Source organism: Pleurodeles waltl, chromosome 12, assembly GCF_031143425.1.
Source record: "Pleurodeles waltl isolate 20211129_DDA chromosome 12, aPleWal1.hap1.20221129, whole genome shotgun sequence".
In the NCBI taxonomy this organism is placed as follows: domain Eukaryota; kingdom Metazoa; phylum Chordata; class Amphibia; order Caudata; family Salamandridae; genus Pleurodeles; species Pleurodeles waltl.
Window position 1 is genome coordinate 618,047,171 of NC_090451.1, and position 24,154 is coordinate 618,071,324.

Below are 24,154 nucleotides of genomic sequence, written 5' to 3' on the forward strand. Positions count from 1 at the left end.
TGACCATTGTTTGCCCTTCAATGGCATTTTCCCATTTGAAGCATGCCCTATTTGACCCTCCTGCTACGGAGACGTCACTCCTCTTCCAATGGCAGACCATTTGTGTTCCTTCCTGAGAGTCATTCACACATCCCCCAGTAGTACAAAAGGCTATCTTGTGGCCAGCAACTGTAAAGAATCACTGGTTTAAAATGTGCTCCAGAGATCCAAACACCCCACTTCCGTTATTTAGTGCCATAGTTACATGATGGCGAGTTTAATGCCACAATTCTTTTTATACCTTGAAGTAGCATTTCCGATGGATACAACTCACCTAATGGATTCCTCACCTAATGAATTCTCCCAATGTGCCAGCATTCTACTGAAATTTTCTTCCCAGCTCTGCACGTCGACGAGGACGTCACTATTGCCCGACTCCCACACGGCTCTGTCTGACGTCATCGTGGCAATAAGAGGACCTCGCTGGTGTGCTGACGTCAGTTGCCTTTTATCCGTGCCTTCGAAGCATAACGGTTTTTCTCTTGGCTCTTGGGGAACTACTGTTTCTCGAAGGTGTTACTTTGTTAAAATGTCTCCACCTCGTAAATCCGGATTCAAGCCTTGTAGGGAGTGCGGGGTCGCATGTCGGTGACGGAACCGCATAATGACTGCCTGTAGTGTTTGAGTTCCGAGCACGACGTGGAGGAGTGTGGTTCATGTCAAAAAATGAACCCGAAGGCGTTCAAGGAGTGAGAGGCCAAGCTGTTTTTGGCCAAGGCTAAAAAGAAAGAGAAGCATTGGCATCGGAGGTCATCTTCAGGGAAGTCCTCGAGGTCGCATAAGAGACGGCTTTGTCATGATTCCTGGCGTCGGCATGATTCCCGGTGCCGTTCGGAGAGAGACCGATCCCGGTCGAGGTCACCATCTCCTTGGCGTCGTGCGACGTGAGATGTCAGTCCCACGGTGACTCCTCAGCCTGAGAGCCCTCAGGCTTCTCCGGTGCCGTCGGTCTTCGAGGTGGTCGAGCCTCACCAGAGTCCTTGGTTCTCGCCTGCAGAGCAGTCGGAGGTGCCTGATCTAGCGCTGACGTCGCAAGAGTATCAAGCATTCCCGGCTCCAGGAGCAGATCCGGCAGCATTCTTGAATTCTATGTTTAATATCTTTAGCTCCATGGCCCCTGGCGGTGCACCGGCTGGTCCCTCAGGTCCCTTGGCTTTTGGATTGGGCGTTCCGGCTCCATAAAAGCCATTCATGCCCTTCTGTCCAGCAGAGGGTGCTGGTCTGGCGCCGGTGCCGTTGGCATCACCGAGGAGACCTTAGACGCCGGTGGCTTCTGTTGATCCGGTGCCACCGATGACTTCACCACAAATCCAGTCGACGCCGGTGAAGAGAGCCCGTTTATCCATGGCGCCGATGGATCCAGCGTTGGACGAATCCGGAGACCGGGGTGTGTCTCCTGGGCCGCGTCAGCCAAGGTCGTCGACGTCGGCAAATTCTATGTCGACGCCGAGGATAGAGGCCAGACTGCGCTCAAGAAGAAAGGCTCTGAGGCTTTTGGAGGAGCAAGAGTATCGAAGGCAGCTCCTGGAGGAAGGAGAGATCGCTGAGCCCCTGGGGGACTTTCAAGGTTTGGACTCCGCGAGTGGTCTCGATACTTCCCCTGAGTGGGATTTAGCCTCTCCTGGGGAATTTACTGAGGAGGCTGCCTCGTTCCATACGGTGTTAAGGAAGGCGGTGGACTTTCTGGACCTTCTGCTACCGGCAGCTAAGGTAAAGACGAACATTCTGACGGAAGTCTTGCATCCTGCTTCGGCTGCTGCAGAGCCACTCCTTCCGTTCAACGAGGCTCTCACAGAACCAATCCTGGAAGTCTGGAGGAAACCTGTATCTTCGACTGCTGTAAGCAGATCAGTGGCAAGAAGATAGAGTGGCTCCTGGGGACCCAGGATTTCTCTCTCGGCATCCGACTCAGGAGAGTCTGGTGGTTCAGGCCTCGTGCTCCTCGCGTTCGGCTCCTGGTTCCTTCCCTTGGGCTCCCTCGGACAGGGAGTCGAAAAGAATGGAGCAGTCTGCCAAGAAGACTTTTTCTTCATGCAATATGGCCCTTAAGTCTGCAAATGCCACTTGTGTTTTGGGCAGGTATATTCATGCCCTGATGGACACGGCCAAGGCTGTGCTACCTGATTTGCCTCAGTATATGCGGGCTCTCCTATCTGATGCACAAGCGACAGCGACTCAGGTTATTCGATCGGGGCTGGATACGTCGGACTCGGTGGCCAGGGCAATTGGCACATCCATTGTCACCAGGAGACATGCATGGTTGAGGTCTTCTGGATTTTCAACAGATGTACAGACGACCCTGTTGGACTTGCCATTTGATGGGAACAAGTTGTTTGGTTCCAAAGCTGACTCTGCCTTAGAGCGCTTTAAGGAGAGCAGGGCTGCCGCCAAGTCCCTAGGCCTGCAGGCTTCTATGACCACCCCGTTAAGGTCTTTTAGAAGATTCAGGGGGTTTGGACGAGGAACTTCCTTTCGGGGGAGACCCCAACCGGCAGGCCAACAACCTTCTAGTCTTCCCTATAGGTCCAATAGAGGGCGGAGTAGGGTTAGAATGAGAGGGGACACCCAGCAGCACCCTGCATCTTCCTCTTCCTCTGGGGGGATGCAACAGGGAAAGCAGCCTTAGTCCTCCATCCATTGCATCCCATTTTTCTCCTGTAGGGGGAAGGTTGTTTCATTTTCTCTGCATGTGGGAGTTGATCCTGGGTCCTCAATATTGTGGGGAAAGGATATGCCCTTCCTTTTTGGGAGTTTCCCTCTCCCATCCCTCCCCGTCCATCTTTTCGCACAGAAGACCATTTCCTGATGTTGCAGCAGGAAGTTCTAGTCCTTTTTATCAAAAGGTGCAGTGGAGTTGGTTCCAGAGGAGGAAAGAGGTCAGGGTTGTTATTCAAGATATTTCCTGATCCCCAAGAAGGATGGTCGGTTGAGACCTATCCTAGACCTGAGGGTTTTGAATTGATTCCTCAAACGGGAAAAATTCAAAATGCTGACTCTAACATAGGTGTGTTTGGCATTGAGCAAAGAGGATTGGATGGTGTCTGTCGACTTACAGGATGCTTACTTTCATATCCCCATTCTGAAGTCGCACAGGAAGTATCTCTGGTTTGTGGTTGGGTCGCAATACTACCAGTTTGCAGTCCTTCCTTTTGGACTTACTTCCACACCTCGAGTCTTCACGAAGGTGATGGCGGTGGTTGCAGCAAATCTCAGGAGGAAGGGACATCGGTATTCCCTTACCTGGAAGATTGGTTGATCAAAGCCAGGTCTCCAGGGCTTGTGCTGCATCACCTGCAGATGACAACCCAGTTGTTGTTCGATCTGGGGTTTTCGGTAAACGTGCCCAAATCTCACCTGGAGCCCTCTCAGCGCCTCCTGTTCATAGGGGCAGTACTGGACACAACATTAAATCAGGTCTATCCTCCACCTCAGGATTCAGGACATTCAGGCGTTGATTCCAATGTTTCAAAGTGGAGCGGTTGTTCCAGTCCTCAAGGTCCTTCATCTGCTCGGTCTGTTCGCTTCATGCATTCTGTTGGTCACTCATGCACGCTGGCACATGAGGGCTCTTCAGTGGTGCCTCCTCAGGCAGTGGTTTCAGCACAGAGGGGATCTCGAGGAGTCGATAAAGATCTCCAGAGACACTGCAGCGGATCTACGGTGGTGGGCTGAGGACGGCAACCTTTCCCAAGGAAGGCCGTTTTCGCTACCACCACCAGTGGCCACGGTTATAACGGATGCCTCCACTCTAGGGTGGGGAGCTCATCTGGGGGGACCTGGAGGTCAAAGGTCATTGGTCTCCAGTGGAACAGATGTTTCATATCAATCTGTTAGAATTGCGGGCGATACGTTTGGCTCTCAAGGCCTTCCTCCCTTCCCTTTGCGGTCAGTCCTTTCAGGTCCTGACAGACAACACTACCGCGATGTGGCACATCAACAAGCGGGGAGGAGTAGGGTCGTACCTTCTTTGCAGAGAGGCTCTGCAGCTCTGGTCCTGGGCAGAGGACTACCAGATTTGCGTAGTAGCAAACCATCTGGCCGGAGTTCTGATCGTACGTGCGGACAGTCTCAATCAGCACTTCTCGGCCGATCACGAGTGGCGTCTCCATCCAGACCTGATCCTTCACGGATGTGGGGATTCCCTCAGGTAGACCTCTTTGCCACTCGGGAGAACGCGCACTGTCAGTCGTTCTGCAGCCTCCAGTATCCGGTGCAAGGAGCGTTGGGGGACGCGTTTCAGATGTCCTGGTACGGCTAGTTGCTCTATGCGTTTCCCCCCCTTACCGTTGATTCCTCGGGTTCTGAGGAAGATTCGCCAAGACTGGGCTCAAGCCATCTTAATAGCTCCGGATTGGCCAAGAAGGGTGGGGTACACAGACCTTCTCCAACTCTCACTGTGCCCTCCGCTCCGTCTCCCTCATAGGGCAGACCTCCTCTCGCAGTCGCGAGGGCAGGTTCTACACCCCCACCTCCAGAGCCTGCACCTTCATGCCTGGAGATTGAACGGGGCAATCTGAGTTCCTTTTCTCTCCCGTCAGAAGTGGTGGACGTTATTTTATCGGCCAGGTGACACTCCACCAAATCTATCTATGCTGGCAGATGGCCAAAATTTGTTGCTTGGTGTGGAGAGAAGCACATTGATCCTTTACGGGCCCATTTGTCTGACATTTTATTGTTTGCGTTGTCCTTGGCGCAGAGGGGTTGTGCAATTGTTACTGTTAAAGGGCTATCTGTCGGCACTGTTGGCCTTTCTGTGCCTTCCTGATCAACCCTCTTTATTTAAGTCCCCTATAATTATAAGGTTCTTAAGGGGTCTTACCAATAGGTTTCCTCCCACTCCGTTTATTATGCCTCAGTGGGATTTGAATTTAGTTCTCACATTCCTGATGGGTTCGCTGTTTGAACCTTTACATTCATGTCCATGAAGGTTTTTAGTATTAAAGACTGTTTTTCTCATAGCCATCACGTCGGCTAGGCGAGTGAGTGAACTTCAAGCGCTTAGCGTTAAACCCCCTTTTACTTCGTTTCATGCGGACAAGGTGGTGCTGAGGACCAGGGCGGCTTTCCTACCGAAGGTTGTTACATCCTTCCATTTGAGACAATCTATAACGCTCTCGTCTTTCTACCCTCCTCCCAATCCATCAAAAGAGGAGGAGAGACTGCATCGGCTTGACCCGAGGAGAGCTTTAAGTTTCTACATCGAGAGAACTAGAGAGTTCCGGGTGGACGATCAGCTCTTCGTCGGCTACGTGGGGAAAAGGAAAGGCAAGGCTGTCCACAAAAGAACACTGTCCAGGTGGGTCATTCTTTGCATAAAAGTATGTTATTCCTTGGCAAAGAAGGCTCCTCCTTTTGGAATTAGAGCCCATTCCACCAGGGCTAAGTCGTCCTCTTCGGCCTTGGCTAGAGGTGTTCCTGTGGCTGAAATTTGTGACTCGGGCTTCCCTCCACACTTTTGCAAAGCATTATTGCTTGGACTCGGAGGTTAGGAGGGATGGCCATTTTGCACGGTCTGTGCTGCAGGATTTCTTGGTGTGACCATTCAGGCACCCGCCACCGAGTGCAGTACTGCTTTGGGACTCTATTCATTAGGTGAGGAATCCACAGGTAGTTGTATCCTTCAGAAGAACAAGTTACTTACCTTCAGTAACGTCTTTTCTGGTGGATACACTAGCTACCTGTGGATTCCTTACGGTCCCACCCGCCTCCCCGTTGCCTGGTTGTTCTTACCAAGATTTCCTAGGGTGTATGTATATAAGGATGTGTATATGTTTAATTGTATATGTATATATATGTACATATATGTGTGATATACTGTATATATATATATATATATATTTGTATATTTTGCTGTTTTATATTTGATTAAATGTTTTGTATTATATTTGATTGATGTAGTCAAAGGCACGTAAAAAATGGTGAAAACTGACGTCAGCACGACGGCGAGGTCCTCTTATTGCCACAATGACGTCAGACGGAGTCGCGTGGGAGTCGGGCAATAGTGACATCCTCGTCGACGTGCAGAGCTGGGAAGAAAATATCCGTTGAATGCTGGCGTATTGGGAGAATTCATTAGGTGAGGAATCCACAGGTAGCTAGTGTATCCACCAGAAAAAGCGTTACCGAAGGTAAGTAACTTGTTCGTTTAGTAGTCCCATTCAGCTGTTAGTACTGCTGAGCTGTCAGCATGTAACCTTGTACTTGTGAATGGGACTACTAACCTTTCTACAGTAAATACATAAATGTGTGTTTTTTACTGTCAGGACATATGAAAACATATATCCTATTATTAATATACAGCACCCTGCATTAGAGCTCTGTGGGCTTACCTTAGTAGTAACTTACTTATATTAAAAAAGAAGGTTGGGCTTTGCTATTACTTTAAAACAGAAAATCGAGTTAACAGTTTAAAACTGCTCTACCTGTCTCAAATGCCAGGCTGTAAGACATGCTTTAGTTTCTCATACTTGCGGTGGAACAATAAGTGTTGCAGTCAAACTGGGGACACTTAAAGTATGCCTGGTACCATATACTAGTAACTAATACGTAAGTTAATTTATGCTAATTTGGTATAAGCCAATTTATCAAATCCTTTTTTTAGTTCAAAAATTCTTTATTAAGTTCCATACACAAACTTACAGCAGAGTAAGAGAAAAACAAGTACCTTGTATGATGGGAGAGACATGTACATACGCAGCATGAGTTACCTTAGTCACATTAGATATATAAAACTTACACTGACACATGAATAATGTGGAGGGAATGTACCCAATATGATGGTCATGGAATGGAGGAGTGGGGAAAAGGGGAGAGTGGGGAGTGAACCAAAAAAGATGTGCTGACATAAAAGAGGGCATGGTTTAGATTTTGGCAGACAGGATATCCATCACCATTGTGACAGAGTAACCAGTCCCAGATTGGACCAGGCCCAGATTGAATACTCAGAAGTTTTAGTGTGGAGGAGTAAAATATCCCTCAGTGCTTATTTGTTTAGAGGGTGTTTTGATCTTCTTTATGTATGTGTCTATTCTGATGGATACAACTACCTGTGGATTCCTCACCTTATGAATTCTCCCAATGTGCCAGCATTCGCTGAAAATTTGTTTCCTAGCTCCTCACGTAGATGAGAACATCACAACTGCACGGCTCTGCACGCAACTCCGTCTGATGTCATCGAAGCCATAAGAAGTCCTAGCCGGTGTACTGATGTCAGTTCCCTTTTTTCCACGCCTTCAACACTAATGGTTTTTCAACCTCTTCATTGTATTTCAACTGTATCGAGGGAATTGTTTTGTAGTCCTACTATGTCACCACTGAAGAAATCCGGTGTTAAACCTTGTAGCGAGTGCGGGGGCCACATTTTGGTGATGGATACACACGAGAACTGCCTCTGGTGTTTGAGTTCTGATCATGACGTGGCAGGTTGCTTGTCTTGCCAACGTATGAACCCAAAAGCTCTGAAGGGAAGAGACTAAGCTTTTTCTAGCAAAAGCTAAGAAGGAGAAAAGAGGTCGGCGAAAGTCGAGGACACAGGACACTTCATAGCACAGATCTTCAAGGTCTCATAAGAAGTGACGCCGTTGGCATGAGTCATGACGCCGTTTATCCCGAGATCAGTCGCAGTCTCCTCTGAGACGGCGCCGCACGACGTGGGAGGTCAGCCCCACCATGTCTCCACAGTCTCCTGAGGCATCTCTGAGTCACCTGCAAGTCCAATGGCTCATTTTTCTCCTGCATCCTCCCAGGATAAGGAGTTTGGAGTTTGAGTGCCTGATCCAACGCAGCCACCGCAAGGAGAACAAGAGTATCCTGCCTTCCCAGCTCCGGGAGCAGATCCATCTTTATTCCTCAATGCTATGTTTAGCATTTTTAATAGGGCGATGGTCCCCTCTGGTGCACCTGCTGGTCCCACTGGTCTGTTGACTTTCAGGCTGGGGTTGCCGGTGCCGTATAAGCAGGCCGCATTTATGCCCTTTTTACCAGCAACTCCTTGCAAAGGTACTGGCTCGGTGCCGAGGATGTCACCGCCTCTACCCCAGATGACGGCGCCAGTGGCGCTGACGGAGTCAATACCGGCGCCGGATGGATCCCAACTCTCTACTTTGGCGCAGAGTGTGGTTTCGCCTCCCTCCCCTTCTCTGCTGGTGTTACCTTCTCCTTCAAAGCCTGCAACGTCCATGTCGATTAATTCTCTATCGACGCTGCATTTGGAGTCCAGGCTGAGGTCTAGCAGGAGGGCCTTGAGACTCCTGGAGGAGCAACAGTATCAAGAGCAATTGGAGGAAGGAGAAATCCCAGGGCCGTCTGGTGAATTCCAGGGCTTAGACTCTGCTAGTGGGTTAGATACATCCCTTGAGTGGGAGCTTTAATCACCTGGAGGTGAACTCACTGCAGAAGAGACTACATACCATGGGGTGATAAGGAAGGCGGCAGATTTTTTTTACTTGCTACTTCCTGCGTCAGAGTTAAAGACCAATATCTTAACGGGGTTTTGCATCCATCGACTTCCTCTTCTGAGCCCCTGCTCCCATTCAATGATGCCCTGACAGATCCCATATTAGAGATATGGAAGAAACCGGTTACTACACCTGCGGTTTCTAAGGTACAAGGTTGCTCAAGGTGATCCGCAGTTTTTGTCCCAACCCCAGAGAGCTTCGTGGTGCAAGCTTCTTGTTCATCAAGGTCGGCTCCAGGATTGTTCCCTACAACACCATCTGATAGGGAGTCAAAGCGCTCGGAGCAGTCTGCTAAGAAATGCTTCTCCTCAGGAAGCATGGCCATAAACTCTCTGAATACGACATGTGTACTGGAGAGAGATATCTATGCCCTAATGGATACGGCAAAGGAAGTCGTACCTAAATTGCCACAGAAAGTTCAGGAGCATTTTAGCGAACTGTTGCAGGACAGTCAAGTAGCAGCAAAGCAGGTGATTCAGTCAGGTCAGGACACTGCAGATTCAGTTACTAGAGCCATGGGGACTTCTGTTGCGACTAGGAGGCATGCTTGGCTCAGAGTTTCTGGTTTTTCCTCCGATGTACAGGCTACGTTGATGGACCTCCCATTTGATGGTGCAAGACTGTTTGGGGCAAAGGTGGACTCAGCCCAAGAAAGATTTAAGGATAGCAGAGCCACTTCAAAATCTTTGGGCCTTCAGGTGGTGACGGTCGGTTGAGGCCTATCCTGGAACTGAGTATTTTGAATTGGTTCCTCAAGCAGGAAAAGTTCAAAATGCCGACCCTAGCACAGGTGCTTCTTGCTTTGAACATGGAAGACTGGTTGGTGTCTATCGACTTACAGGATGCTTATTCTCATATCCCTATTCTGAAGTCGCACAGGAATTATCTCCAGTTCATGGTAGGGTCGCGACACTACCAGTCTGCAGTCCTTCCGTTTGGTGTTACTTCTACACCTCGAGTCTTCACAAAGGTGATAGCAGCGGTTATAGCGGACCTCAGAAGGAAGGGCTGTAGGAAGTTGGCTCTGTATGTGCTATTTCAAAGTGAGAAATAGCATGCACAGAGTCCAAGGGTTCCCCTTAGAGGTAAGATAGTGGCAAAAAGAGATAATTCTAATGCTCTATTTTGTGGTAGTGTGTTTGAGCAGTAGGCTTATCAGAGGGTAGTGTTAAGTATTTGTTGTACACACACAGGCAATATATGGGGAACACACACTCAAAGACAATTCCAGGCCAATAGGTTTTTATATAGAAAAATATATTTCTTAGTTTATTTTAAGAACCACAGTTTCAAGGTTTACAAACAATACTTTAAATGAAAGGTATTTCACTTAGGAACTTTAGGAACATTGAATTAGCAAAATAGCATATACAGTTTTCACACAAATGGCAATAAGCTATTTTAAAACTAGACAGTGCAATTTTCAACAGTTCCTGGGGGAGGTAAGTGTTTGTTAGATTTGCAGGTAAGTAAACCACCTACAGGGTTCAAAGTTGGGTCCAAGGTAGCCCACCGTTGGGGGTTCAGAGCAACCCCAAAGTTACCACACCAGCAGCTCAGGGCCGGTCAGGTGCAGAGGTCAAAGTGGTGCCCAAAACGCATAGGCTTCAATGGAGAAGGGGGTGCCCCGGTTCCAGTCTGCCAGCAGGTAAGTACCCGCGTCTTCAGAGGGCAGACCAGGGGGGTTTTGTAGGGCACCGGGGGGGACACAAGTCAGCACAAAAAGTACACCCTGAGCGGCACGGGGGCGGCCGGGTGCAGTGTGTCAACAGGCGTCGGGTTTACAATGGAGTTTAATGGGAGACCCAGGGGTCTCTTCAGTGATGCAGGCAGGCAAGGGGGGGGCTCCTCGGGGTAGCCACCACCTAGGCAAGGGAGAGGGCCACCTGGGGGTCGCTCCTGCACTGGAGGTCTGATCCTTCAGGTCCTGGGGGCTGCGGTGCAGTGTCCTTACCAGGCGTCGGGTTCTTAGAAGCAGGCAGTCGCGGTCAGGGGGAGCCTCTGGATTCCCTCTGCAGGCGTCGCTGTGGGGACTCAGGGGGGTCAACTCTGGCTACTCACAGGCTCTCAGTCGCCGGGGAGTCCTCTCTGTAGTGTTGGTTCTCCACAAGTCGAGCCGGGGGCGTCAGGTGCAGGGTGCCAAGTCTCACGCTTCCGGCGGGAAACGTGTTGTTTTCAAATGTTGCTTCTTTGTTGCAAAGTTGCAGTCTTTGTGGAACAGAGCCGCTGTCCTCGGGAGTTCTTGGTCCTTTTAGATGCAGGGTAGTCCTCTGAGGCTTCAGAGGTCGCTGGACCCTGGGGAACGCGTCGCTGTAGCAGTTCTCTTGAAGTGGGGAGACAGGCCGGTAGAGCTGGGGCCAAAGCAGTTGGTGTCTCCGTCTTCTCTGCAGGTTTTTCAGCTCAGCAGTCCTTCTTCGTCTTAGGTTGCAGGAATCTATCTTGCTAGGTTCTGGGAGCCTCTAAATACTCAATTTAGGGGCACATCCCTAATCCTATTGGGCGAATCCTCCATCTGCAAGATGGAGGAGTTCTAAAAGTCAGTCACCTCAGCTCAGGACACCTTAGGGGCTGTCCTGACTGGCCAGTGACTCCTCCTTGTTTTTCTCATTATCTCCTCCGGCCTTGCCGCCAAAAGTGGGGCCGTGGCCGGAGGGGGCGGGCAACTCCACTAGCTGGAGTGCTCTGGGGTGCTGTAACAAAGGGGGTGAGCCTTTGAGGCTCACCGCCAGGTGTTACAGTTCCTGCAGGGGGAGGTGAGAAGCACCTCCACCCAGTACAGGCTTTGTTACTAGCCACAGAGTGACAAAGGCACTCTCCCCATGTGGTCAGCAACATGTCTGGTGTGTGGCAGGCTGCTAAAACTAGTCAGCCCACACTGGTAGTCGGGTATGGTTTCAGGGGGCATCTCTAAGATGCCCTCTGGGGTGTATTTTACAATAAAATGTACACCGGCATCAGTGTGCATTTATTGTGCTGAGAAGTTTGATACCAAACTTCCCAGTTTTCAGTGTAGCCATTATGGTGCTGTGGAGTTTGTGTATGACAGACTCCCAGACCATATACTCTTATGGCTACCCTGCACTTACAATGTCTAAGGTTTTGCTTAGGCACTGTAGGGGCATAGTGCTCATGCACTTATGCCCTCACCTATGGTATAGTGCACCCTGCCTTAGGGCTGTAAGGCCTGCTAGAGGGGTGACTTATCTCTCCCTGAGGGGAGTGCCATGTCGACTTAGTTGTTTTCTCCCCACCAGCACACACAAGCTGGCAAGCAGTGTGTCTGTGCTGAGTGAGGGGTCTCCAGGGTGGCATAAGACATGCTTCAGCCCTTAGAGACCTTCCCTGACATCAGGGCCCTTGGTACCAGGGGTACCAGTTACAAGGGACTTACCTGGATGCCAGGGTGTGCCAATTGTGGAAACAAAGGTACTGGTTAGGGAAAGAACACCGGTGCTGGGGCCTGGTTAGCAGGCCTCAGCACACTTTCAAATCATAACTTGGCATCAGCAAAGGCAAAAAGTCAGGGGGTAACCATGCCAAGGAGGCATTTCCTTACACAACCCCCCCAAACGAAAGAGGATGAGACTAACCTTTCCCAAGAGAGTCTTCATTTTCTAAGTGAAAGAACCTGGAAAGGCCATCTGCATTGGCATGGGCAGTCCCAGGTCTGTGTTCCACTATAAAGCCCATTCCCTGTAGGGAGATGGAGCACCTCAACAGTTTTGGATTTTCACCTTTCATTTGCATTAGCCATCTGAGAGGTCTGTGGTCAGTTTGAACTACAAAGTGAGTACCAAAGAGGTATGGTCTCAGCTTCTTCAGGGACCAAACCACAGCAAAGGCCTCCCTCTCAATGGCACTCCAACGCTGCTCCCTGGGGAGTAACCTCCTGCTAAGGAAAGCAACAGGCTGGTCAAGGCCATCATCATTTGTTTGGGACAAAACTGCCCCTATCCCATGTTCAGAGGCATCAGTCTGCACAATGAACTGCTTGGAGTAATCTGGAGCTTTGAGAACTGGTGCTGTGCACATAGCTTGTTTCAGGGTGTCAAAGGCCTGTTGGCATTCTACAGTCCAGTTTACCTTCTTGGGCATTTTCCTGGAGGTAAGTTCTGTGAGGGGTGTCACTATTGATCCATATCCCTTCACAAACCTCCTGTAGTACCCAGTCAAGCCAAGGAATGCCCTGACTTGAGTCTGGGTTTTTGGAGCTGCCCATTCCAGAATAGTCTGGATCTTAGGCTGGAGTGGCTGAACTTGGCCTCCACCTACAAGGTGTCCCAAGTAAACCACTGTTCCCTGCCCTATCTGGCATTTGGATGCCTTGATATAGAGGCCTGCAGATTGCAGGGCCTTCAAAACCTTCTTCAGGTGGACCAGGTGATCCTGCCAGCTGGAGCTAAAGACAGCAATATCATCAAGATAAGCTGCACTAAAGGACTCCAAGCCGGCAAGGACTTGATTCACCAACCTTTGGAAGATGGCCCCTCAGGTGTGGAGAATGCTGTCTTTTCTTTTGCTCCTGGTGCCATTTTGATTTGCCAGTATCCTGCTGTCAAGTCAAAGGTACTTAAGTATTTGGCAGCACCTAGTTTGTCTATCAATTCATCTGCCCTTGGAATGGGCATCTGTCTTGGTGACAGAATTAAGTCCTCTGTAGTCCACACAAAACCTCATCTCTCTCTTTCCATCTTTAGTGTGAGGTTTGGGGACTAAGACCACTGGGCTAGCCCAGGGGCTGTCAGAGTGCTCAATGACTCCCAATTCCAGCATCTTGTGGACTTCCACTTTGATGCTTTCCTTAACTTGGTCAGACTGTCTGAAAATGTTGTTTTTGACAGGCATGCTGTCTCCTGTGTCCACATCATGGGTACACAGGTGTGTCTGACCAGGGGTTAGGGAAAAGAGCTCAGCAAACTGTTGCAGGACCTTCTTACAGTCAGATTGCTGTTGGCCAGAGAGGGTGTCTGAGTAGATCACTCCATCAACTGAGCCGTCTTTAGGGTCTGTGGAGAGAAGATCAGGGAGAGGTTCACTCTCAGCTTCCTGGTCCTCATCTGTTACCATCAACAGATTCACATCTGCCCTGTCATGGAAGAGTTTGAGGCGGTTCACATGGATCACCCTTTTGGGGGTCCTGCTAGTGCCTAGGTCTACCAGGTAGGTGACCTGACTCTTCCTCTCTAGCACTGGGTAAGGGCCACTCCATCTGTCCTGAAGTGCCCTGAGAGCCACAGGCTCCAGAACCCAGACTTTCTGCCCTGGCTGAAACTCAACCATAGCAGCCTTTTGGTCATAACACATCTTCTGGAGTTGTTGGCTGGCCTCAAGGTTTTTGCTTGCCTTTTCCATGTACTCTGCCATCCTTGAACGTAGGCCTAGTACATAGTCCACGATATCTTGTTTAGGCTCATGAAGAGGTCTCTCCCAGCCTTCTTTTACAAGAGCTAGTGGTCCCCTTACAGGATGGCCAAACAGAAGTTCAAAGGGGGAAACCCTACTCCCTTCTGAGGCACCTCTCTGTAGGCGAAAAGCAGACATGGCAAGAGGACATCCCATCTCCTTTTGAGTTTTTCAGGGAGCCCCATGATCATGCCTTTCAATGTCTTGTTAAATCTTTCTACAAGACCATTGGTTTGTGGATGGTATGGTGTGGTGAATTTGTAAGTCACCCCACACTCATTCCACATATGCTTCAGGTATGCTGACATGAAGTTGGTACCTCTGTCAGACACCACCTCCTTAGGAAATCCCACTCTGGTAAAAATACCAATGAGTGCTTTGGCTACTACAGGGGCAGTAGTCGACCTAAGGGGAATTGCTTCAGGGTATCTAGTAGCATGATCCACTACTACTAGTATGTATTGGTTCCCTGAGGCTGTGGGAGGTTCAAGTGGACCCACTATGTCCACACCCACTCTTTCAAAGGGGACCCCCACCACTGGAAGAGGAATGAGGGGGGCCTTTGCGTGTCCACCTGTCTGACCATTGGCTTGACAGGTGGCACAGGAGACACAAAACTCCTTTACCTTCTGGGACATGTTGGGCCAATAGAAATGGTTGACTAATCTCTCCCAAGTCTTGGTCTGTCCCAAATGCCCAGCAAGAGGAATATCATGAGCTAAGGTCAGAATGAACTTCCTAAACTCCTGAGGCACTACCACTCTCCTAGTGGCACCAGGTTTGGGATCTCTTGCCTCAGTGTATAGGAGTCCATCTTCCCAATAGACTCTATGTGTTCCTGTTATTTTTCCTTTAGACTCTTCAGCAGCTTGCTGCCTAAGGCCTTCAAGAGAGGGACAGGTTTCTTGCCCCTTACACAACTGTTCCCTTGTGGGCCCCCCTGGGCTTAGGAGCTCAACCTGATAAGGTTCTAACTCCATGGGCTCAGTTCCCTCAGAGGGCAGAACTTCTTCCTGGGAAGAGAGGTTCTCTTTCTCTTGTTGTGTTGAAGCTGGTTCCCCAGTCTTCTTTCCTTTTCTCTTGGAGGGTTGGGCCCTTTTTCTAGGCTCCAACACCACTTTTTCACCCTGAGCCTTGCACTGTGCCCTTGTCTTGACACACATCAGTTCAGGGATACCCAGCATGGCTGCATGGGTTTTTAGTTCTACCTCAGCCCATGCTGAGGACTCCAGGTCATTTCCAAGCAAACAGTCTACAGGGATATTTGAGGAAACCACCACCTGTTTCAGGCTATTGACCCCTCCCCACTTTTAAGTTACCATAGCCATGGGATGTACTTTAGTCTGATTGTCAGCGTTGGTGACTGGATAAGTTTGTCCAGCCAGGTATTGACCAGGGGAAACCAGTTTCTCTGTCACCATGGTGACACTGGCACCTGTATCCCTCAGGCCTTCTACACTTGTCCCATTAATTAAGAGTTGCTGCCTGTATTTTTGCATATTAGGGTGCCAGGCAGCCCGTGTGGCTAAATCCACCCCACCCTCAGAGACTAATGTAGCTTCAGTGTGAACCCTGATTTGCTCTGGGCACACTGTTGATCCCACTTGGAGACTGGCCATTCCAGTGTTAGCTGGAGTAGAGTTAGAAGTGGAACCTTTCTTGGGACAGGCCTTGTCTCCAGTTTGGTGTCCTTGCTGATTACAGCACCGACACCAGGCCTTTTTGGGATCAAAGTTTTTACCCTTGTACCCAAAATTGGATTGTGAAGAGGCTCTGGACCCTCCCTCCTGAGCAGGTTTTTGGGGCCCTATAGAAGACTCTTTACTTTTTCCCTTGGATGTCTCAACACTCTTCCCCTGGGGAGTCTTTGTGACCCCTTTCTTTTGGTCACCCCCTGTGGAAGTCTTGGTCACCCTAGTCTTGACCCAATGGTCCGCCTTCTTTCCCAATTCTTGGGGAGAAATTGGTCCTAGGTCTACCAGATGCTGATGCAGTTTATCATTGAAACAATTACTTAACAGGTGTTCTTTCACAAATAAATTGTACAGCCCATCATAATCATTTACACCACTCTCATGAATCCAACCATCCAGTGTTTTTACTGAGTAGTCTACAAAATCAACCCAGGTCTGGCTCGAGGATTTTTGAGCCCCCCTGAACCTAATTCTATACTCCTCAGTTGAGAATCCAAGGCCCTCAATCAGGGTAGCCTTCATGAGGTCATAGGATTCTGCATCTTTTCCAGAGAGTGTGAGGAGTCTATCCCTACACTTTCCAGTGAACATTTCCCAAAGGTTGCACAAGCCCTCTCAAAAGCTGTGAACCATTTGGTGATGTCATCACCATCTTCATATTTAGTTACAATCCCTTTTGGGATTTTCAACATGTCAGGAGAATCTCTGACCCTATTTATGTTGCTGCCACCATTGATGGGACCAAAACCCATCTCTAGTCTTTCCCTTTCTATGGCTAGGAGCTGTCTCTCTAAAGCCAATCTTTTGGCCATCCTGGCTAGCAGGAGGTCCTCTACATTTGGGCTGCCCTCAATGCTTCCAGAGTTGCTGGACTCTCCTGTGAGAGAAGCAGCATCTCTGACTATCACTTGTGGAGACAGGGTTTGAGGGACCCTGGTCTCCCTAACTAGGAGTGGGGGTGGGAAATCCTCCACATCACTAGCTTCCCCCTCTGGGAAGGTATCCTCAGAGGGGTTGTTTTTAGCAAACTCTGCCAAAAGCTCCTGGAGCTGTACTTTGGTAGGGTTTGAACCAGTCTTTATCTTTTTTATTTTGCAGAGAGACCTTAACTCTGACATCCTAAGATGCAGGTAAGGGTTGAGGTTGAGTTCCATCACTATCTCTTCTGCAGCAGACATTGGGGGTCATTCTGACCCTGGCGGTCTATGACCGCCAGTGTCGCGGATGACTGAAGCACCGCCAACAGGCTGGCGGTGCTTCAAAGCCCATTCCGACCACGGCGGTAAAGCCGCGGTCGGAAAACCGGGCACCAGCATGCTTTTCACTGTCTGCTTAGCAGACAGTGAAAAGCGCGACGGGTGCAACTGCACCCGTCGCACACCTGCAACACCGCCGGCTCCATTCAGAGCCGGCTTCAGTGTTGCAGGCCGCCTTCCCGCTGGGCCGGCGGGCGCTAACAATGTTAGCGCCCGCCGGCCCAGCGGGAAGGTCGGAATGGCCCCAGCGGTCTTTCGACCGCGGAGCAGCCATATGGCAGTTCCCGTCTGGCGGGCGGCGACCGCCGCCCGCCAGAGTAGGAATGAGGGCCATTATGTTTCTAACAGTTGGAATACTTTTTAAGAATCTAAAACTATCTCTAGAACTCAATTCAAACTTTTACAAAACTTTTAAACTCTAAAAGAAATGCTAACAGGGACTAACACAAGGCCCTAGCAGGACTTTTAAAAATTTAGAAAAATAGCTAAAATTTCAAAAATCAGTTTCTAATGACAATTTTTTGGGAATTTAGTCATGTGATCAGGTATTGGCTGAGTAGTCCAGCAAATGCAAAGTCTTGTACCCCACCGCTGATCCACCAATGTAGGAAGTTGGCTCTGAATGTGCTATTTCAAAGTGAGAAATAGCATGCAGAGTCCATTGGTTCCCCTTAGAGGTAAGATAGTGGCAAAAAGAGATAATTCTAATGCTCTATTTTGTGGTAGTGTGGTTGAGCAGTAGGCTTATCAGAGGGTAGTGTTAAGCATTTGTTGTACACACACAGGCAATAAATGGGGAACACACACTCAAAGACAATTCCAGGCCAATAGGTTTTTATATAGAAAAATATATTTTCTTAGTTTATTTTAAGAACCACAGGTTCAAGATTTACAAACAATACTTTAAATGAAAGGTATTTCACTTAGGAACTTTGGGAACTTTGAATTAGCAAAATAGCATATACAGTTTTCACACAAATGGCAATAAGCTATTTTAAAACTAGACACTGCAATTTTCAACAGTTCCTGGGGGAGGTAAGTGTTTGTTAGATTTGCAGGTAAGTAAACCACCTACAGGGTTCAAAGTTGGGTCCACCATTGGGGGTTCAGAGCAACCCCAAAGTTACCACACCAGCAGCTCAGGGACGGTCAGGTGCAGAGGTCAAAGTGGTGCCCTAAACGCATAGGCTTCAATGGAGAAGGGGGTGCCCCGGTTCCAGTCTGGCAGCAGGTAAGTACCCGCGTCTTCTGAGGGCAGACCAGGGGGGTTTTGTAGGGCACCGGGGGGGACACAAGTCAGCACAAAAAGTACACCCTTAGCGGCAGGGGGGGCGGCCGGGTGCAGTGTGTCAACAGGCGTCGGGTTTACAATGGAGTTTAATGGGAGACCCAGGGGTCCCTTTAACGATGCAGGCAGGCAAGGGGGGGGGTTCCTCGGGGTAGCAACCACCTGGGAAAGGGAGAGGGCCACCTGGGGGTCGCTCCTGCACTGGACGTCGGATCCTTCAGGTCCTGGGGGCTGCGGGTGCAGTGTCCTTACCAGGCGTCGGGTTCTTAGAAGCAGGCAGTCGCGGTCAGGGGGAGCCTCTGGATTCCCTCTGCAGGCGTCGCTGTGGGGGTTCACGGGGGTCAACTCTGGCTACTCACGGGCTCGCAGTCGCCGGGGAGTCCTCCCTGTAGTGTTGGTTCTCCACAAGTCGAGCCGGGGGCGTCGGGTGCAGGGTGCCAAGTCTCACGCTTCCGGCGGGAAACGTGTTGTTTTCAAAAGTTGCTTCTTTGTTGCAAAGTTGCAGTCTTTGTGGAACAGAGCCGCTGTCCTCAGGAGTTCTTGGTCCTTTTGGATGCAGGGTAGTCCTCTGAGGCTTCAGAGGTCGCTGGACCCTGAGGAACGCGTCGCTGTAGCAGTTCTCTTGAAGTGGGGAGACAGGCCGGTAGAGCTGGGGCCAAAGCAGTTGGTGTCTTAGTCTTCTCTGCAGGTTTTTCAGCTCAGCAGTCCTTCTTCGTCCTAGGTTGCAGGAATCTATCTTGCTAGGTTCTGGGAGCCCCTAAATACTCAATTTAGGGGTGTGTTTAGGTCTGGGGGGTTAGTAGCCAATGGCTACTAGCCCTGAGGGTGGCTACACCCTCATTGTGCCTCCTCCCTGAGGGGAGGGGGGCACATCCCTAATCCTATTGGGGGAATCCTCCATCTGCAAGATGGAGGAGTTCTAAAAGTCAGAGTCACCTCAGCTCAGGACACCTTAGGGGCTGTCCTGACTGGCCAGTGACTCCTCCTTGTTTTTCTCATTATCTCCTCCGGCCTTGCCGCCAAAAGTGGGGCCGTGGCCGGAGGGGGCGGGCAACTCCACTAGCTGGAGTGCCCTGGGGTGCTGTAACAAAGGGGGTGAGCCTTTGAGGCTCACCGCCAGGTGTTACAGTTCCTGCAGGGGGAGGTGAGAAGCACCTCCACCCAGTACAGGCTTTGTTACTAGCCACAGAGTGACAAAGGCACTCTCCCCATGTGGCCAGCAACATGTCTGGTGTGTGGCAGGCTGCTAAAACTAGTCAGCCCACACTGGTAGTCGGGTATGGTTTCAGGGGGCATCTCTAAGATGCCCTCTGGGGTGTATTTTACAATAAAATGTACACTGGCATAAGTGTGCATTTATTGTGCTGAGAAGTTTGATACCAAACTTCCCAGTTTTCAGTGTAGCCATTATGGTGCTGTGGAGTTTGTGTATGACAGACTCCCAGACCATATACTCTTATGGCTACCCTGCACTTACAATGTCTAAGGTTTTGCTTAGGCACTGTAGGGGCATAGTGCTCATGCACTTATGCCCTCACCTATGGTATAGTGCACCCTGCCTTAGGGCTGTAAGGCCTGCTAGAGGGGTGACTTATCTATGCCATAGGCAGTGTGAGGTAGGCATGGCACCCTGAGGGGAGTGCCATGTCGACTTAGTCGTTTTCTCCCCACCAGCACACACAAGCTGGCAAGCAGTGTGTCTGTGCTGAGTGAGGGGTCTCCAGGGTGGCATAAGACATGCTGCAGCCCTTAGAGACCTTCCCTGGCATCAGTGCCCTTGGTACCAGGGGTGGGAAACATCCTTTATGCCGACTTTTTTATAACGAAGTCCTGGTTAACGAAAGCGGAACAACGCTTTCTTTAACCACGACTTCGTTATTTTGTGCCTTAACCACGCATGTCCTGAACAACGAACATGCATGGTTAAGGTACAAACAAGGGAATTGACTGAGGAGGACGACGCAGATGACGAGGCGACGACTCAGGTAAGTGGGGTTTTTAGGTTTTGGGGAAGGGGTGGGGGGTCGGGGGTTTTAGGTTTTGGGGTGGGGTTGGGGGGGTGGGGCGTTTTTGGTTTTGGGGAGGGGGTGGGGGCCGGGGTTTTAGGTTTTGGGGTGGGGTTGGGGGGGTGGGGCGTTTTTGGTTTTGGGGAGGGGGTGTGGGGTCGGGGGTTTTAGGTTTTGAGGTGGGGTTGGGGGGGTGGGGCGTTTTAGGTTTTGGGGAGGGGGTGGGGGGTCAGGGTTTTAGGTTTTGGGGTGGGGTTGGGGGGGTGGGGCGTTTTAGGTTTTGGGGAGGGGGTTGGGGGTCGGGGTTTTGGGGTGGGGCGTTTTTGGTTTTGGGGAGGGGGTGGGGGGGTCGGGGTTTTAGGTTTTGGGGTGGGGTTGGGGGGTGGGGCGTTTTTGGGGAGGGGGTGGGGGGTTGGGGATTTTAGGTTTTGGGGTGGGGTTGGGGGGGTGGGGCGTTTTTGGTTTTGGGGAGGGGGTGGGGGGTCGGGGGTTTTAGGTTTTGGGGTGGGGTTGGGGGGGTGGGGTGAGGCATGCAGGATCAATGGCTGTTACTAATGACTTTACCAGGAATGCCTTTACAAAGAAATATCGTTGTTAAGGCATTCGTGGTAAAGGCATTAGTAGTAACAACGAGGTCGGTGTTCCGACCTCGTTGTTTAGGCACCCGTTGTTTTGTCAGTCGGCATTCCGTCGTACAACCACCAGGGGTACCAGTTACAAGGGACTTACCTGGATGCCAGGGTGTGCCAATTGCGGAAACAAAGGTACAGGTTAGGGAAAGAACACCGGTGCTGGGGCCTGGTTAGCAGGCCTCAGCACACTTTCAAATCATAACTTGGCATCAGCAAAGGCAAAAAGTCAGGGGGTAACCATGCCAAGGAGGCATTTCCTTACAAGGGTATTTCTGTATTCCCTTACCTGGATGATTAGCTGATCAAAGCCGGGTGCCCAGAGCTCGTGCTGCGCCGTTTGCAGGTGACAACCCAGTTGTTGTTCAACCTGGGCTTTACGGTGAATGTGCCCAAGTCTCACCTGGAGCCCTCTCTGCGCCTCCTGTTCATAGGGCAGTACTTGACACAACATTGAATCAAGCCTACCCCCCTCCACAGAGGATTCAGGACATTCAGGCGATGATTCCAATGTTTCAAAAGGGAGCAGCTGTTCCAGTCCTCAAGGTCCTGCATCTGCTCGGCCTGTTTGCTTCCTGCATTCTGTTGGTCTCTCACGCACGTTGGCACATGAGGGCTCTCCAGCGGTGCCTCCGCAAGCAGGGGTTTCAACACAAAGGGGATCTCAAGGAGTCGATAACGATCTCCAGAGATGCTGAAGTGGATCTGCGATGGTGGACTGTGGACGTCAACCTCTCTCAAGGAAGGCCTTTTTGTCTTCCATCTCTGGTGACCACAGTCATAACGGATGCTTCCACTCTAGCGTGGGCAGCTCATCTGGGGGACCTGGAGATCAAGGGCGTTTAGTCTCCAGTAGAACAGATGTTTCACATCAATCTATTAGAACTGCGGGCGACACGTCTGGCTCTCAAGGCCTTCATCCCATCCATTTGCGGTCAGTCTGTACATGTCCTAACAGACAACACTACTGCAATGTGGTACAATAACAAGCACGGAGGAGTAGGGTCGTACCTTCTCTGCAGAGATGCTCTGCGGCTCTGGTCCTCGTCGAAGGACCATTGGGTTTGCATAGTAGCCAACCATCTGGACAGAGTTCTCAACATTGGATATGTGGGAAAAATGAAGGGCAAAGCTGTTCACAAGAGGACCCTTTCAAGGTGGGTCATTCTTTGCATAAAGATTTGGTATTCACTAGCAAAGAAGGTTCCCCCTGAGGGCATTAGGGCCCATTCCACCAGGACTATGGGGGTTATTCTAACTTTGGAGGAGGTGTTAATCCGTCCCAAAAGTGACGGAAAAGTGACGGATTTACCACCAGCCGTATTACGAGTCCATTATTTCCTATGGAACTCGTAATACGGCTGGTGGTATATCCGTCACTTTACCGTCACTTATGGGACGGATTAACACTCCTCCAAAGTTAGAATAACCCCCTATGTCTGCCACTTCGGCTTTAGCTAGGGGTGTGCCGGTTGCTGATATTTGTAAGGCAGCAACTTGGGCTTCCCTCCACACTTTCCCAAAGCATTATTGCTTAGAGTCAGAAGTTAGGGGGGATGGCCATTTTGCCCGTTCTGTTTTGCAGGACTTCTTGGTTTGGCTAGTCAGACACCCACCTCCAAGTACGGGACTGCTTTGGGATTCTAATCATAAGGTGAGGAATTCACAGGTAGTTGTATCCATCAGAAGAACAAGTTACTTACCGTCGGTAATGCTTTTTCTGGTGGATACAGTAGCTACCTGTGGATTCCTCACAGTCGCACACGCCTCCCCGTTGCCTGTCTGGTCATACCAAGAGTTCTGTTAAGGTTTTAGATAGTATGTATATTGTATATATGTATTTGATTTTTATATATATATTTGTTTTTTGTATGAAGAGTTATTGTAATATATATATATTTACTGAGTTGGCATGTGTTGTGCTTGTGATGTCGGTATTCACAATTTCCATTGAATGCTGACGTATTGGGAGGTTTCATAAGGTAAGGAATCCACAGGTAGCTACTGTATCCACCAGAAAAAGCGTTACCAAAGGTAAGTAACTTGTTTGTTTGTTCCATAATGGCTTTAAAAGATTTAGAGTAAGTATGGTTTATGGGTGCTGTTGTGAGTTCTTTCTATGAAACATACCCATGCCCATCATGTGTGGTGGGAGATATCCTGTCAGCTAGAATGGTTTTGATCCCCACAGTTAGTAACAAGTCAATAAAGGCCATGTGCATTAGAGAGTCAACATACTAGCAACTAATAGTCAGAACATTGGGCAAGAAGTGGGGTGAACCTGAAAAAAGATATTTCCCCACAACATTAAAATAAATTGTCTCTGCTAATTAGTTGAATTTCCCCTCATGCAAACTAATTATTGAAACTATTATTATTTTTACATTTGTCATCCGAAGTGGGCAGGGTATGCCCAGACATTGGTCCCTTGCTCGCTATTTCACTGGATTCAAGCTAGCCTGGCTGATGAGGGGTGATACCCCGAAACAGGTCCCAGGATGTTTGTTTCCGATCCAGGGAGGACCTGGCCTGGCAGTTTGGGCTAGACTGTTCTCATTGGAAGACGGGCCAAGACTGATTTGCATTTGGCTGGGTCCAAACTGGGGTGGCATGGTTGTCACAAAAAATTATGGTTTGGGATGCCCCCTTAGCAATTTCCAATGGCAGAAATTAACTCAAGCATTCCATTCACCACCTTGTTGTTTTTGCATTTGTTGCCCTAAGGGTGCCAGGTATGCCCAGATCTGGGTCCCTGGCTCACTGTGGTACTGAATTCAAGCTAGCCTTCAGGGGTGATACCCTGAAACCAGTGCCAGGATGGGGTGATACCCTGAAACCAGTGTCAGGATGCTTGTTTCCGGTCCAGGGAGGACCTGGTCTGGCAGGTCGGGCTGGACTGTTCCCATGGGAAGCAGGGTCAAGACTGATTTGCATATGGCTGGGTCCAAACTGGGGTGGCATAGTGGGCAAAAAAAAGATGGATCGGGATGTGGCCAGAGCGATTGCCAGTGGCTGAGATTAATTCAAGCATTTAATTCAGCACCTCAACCTAATTTTAAATAATTTAAATAATTTCCTGAGCTATGTTACATAGAAAACAATCTTGCATCCTACAGGTAGGATGTAATGCTCTGCAGCAAGGAAATTAACTTTGTAAGTTATATTATGACGTTGCAACCCTGCTTCCCATTACATACTGATCTCTTAGACAAGTGCATTAACCACCTAAGATATCTTCTCGATAATGTATCCTAAGACTTTCTGGATTTACAAAAATCTTAACTGGAGCTATCTTGCCAGTATAATTGCCTGAGATTTACAGATACACAAATCAGTGCAAGTGCTTTAAGCTCCTAAGGCATTTAAAATTGCATTCTGTTTGT

General features: G+C 49.6%; 1 protein-coding gene across 1 annotated transcript in view; it reads left to right on the plus strand.

Moving 5' to 3' along the window:
* The window catches only part of LOC138267161 (tyrosine-protein kinase Fer-like), a 194,930-nt gene that overhangs the window by 71,617 nt on the left and 99,159 nt on the right, over window positions 1–24,154 (plus strand). The window lies entirely within an intron of this gene.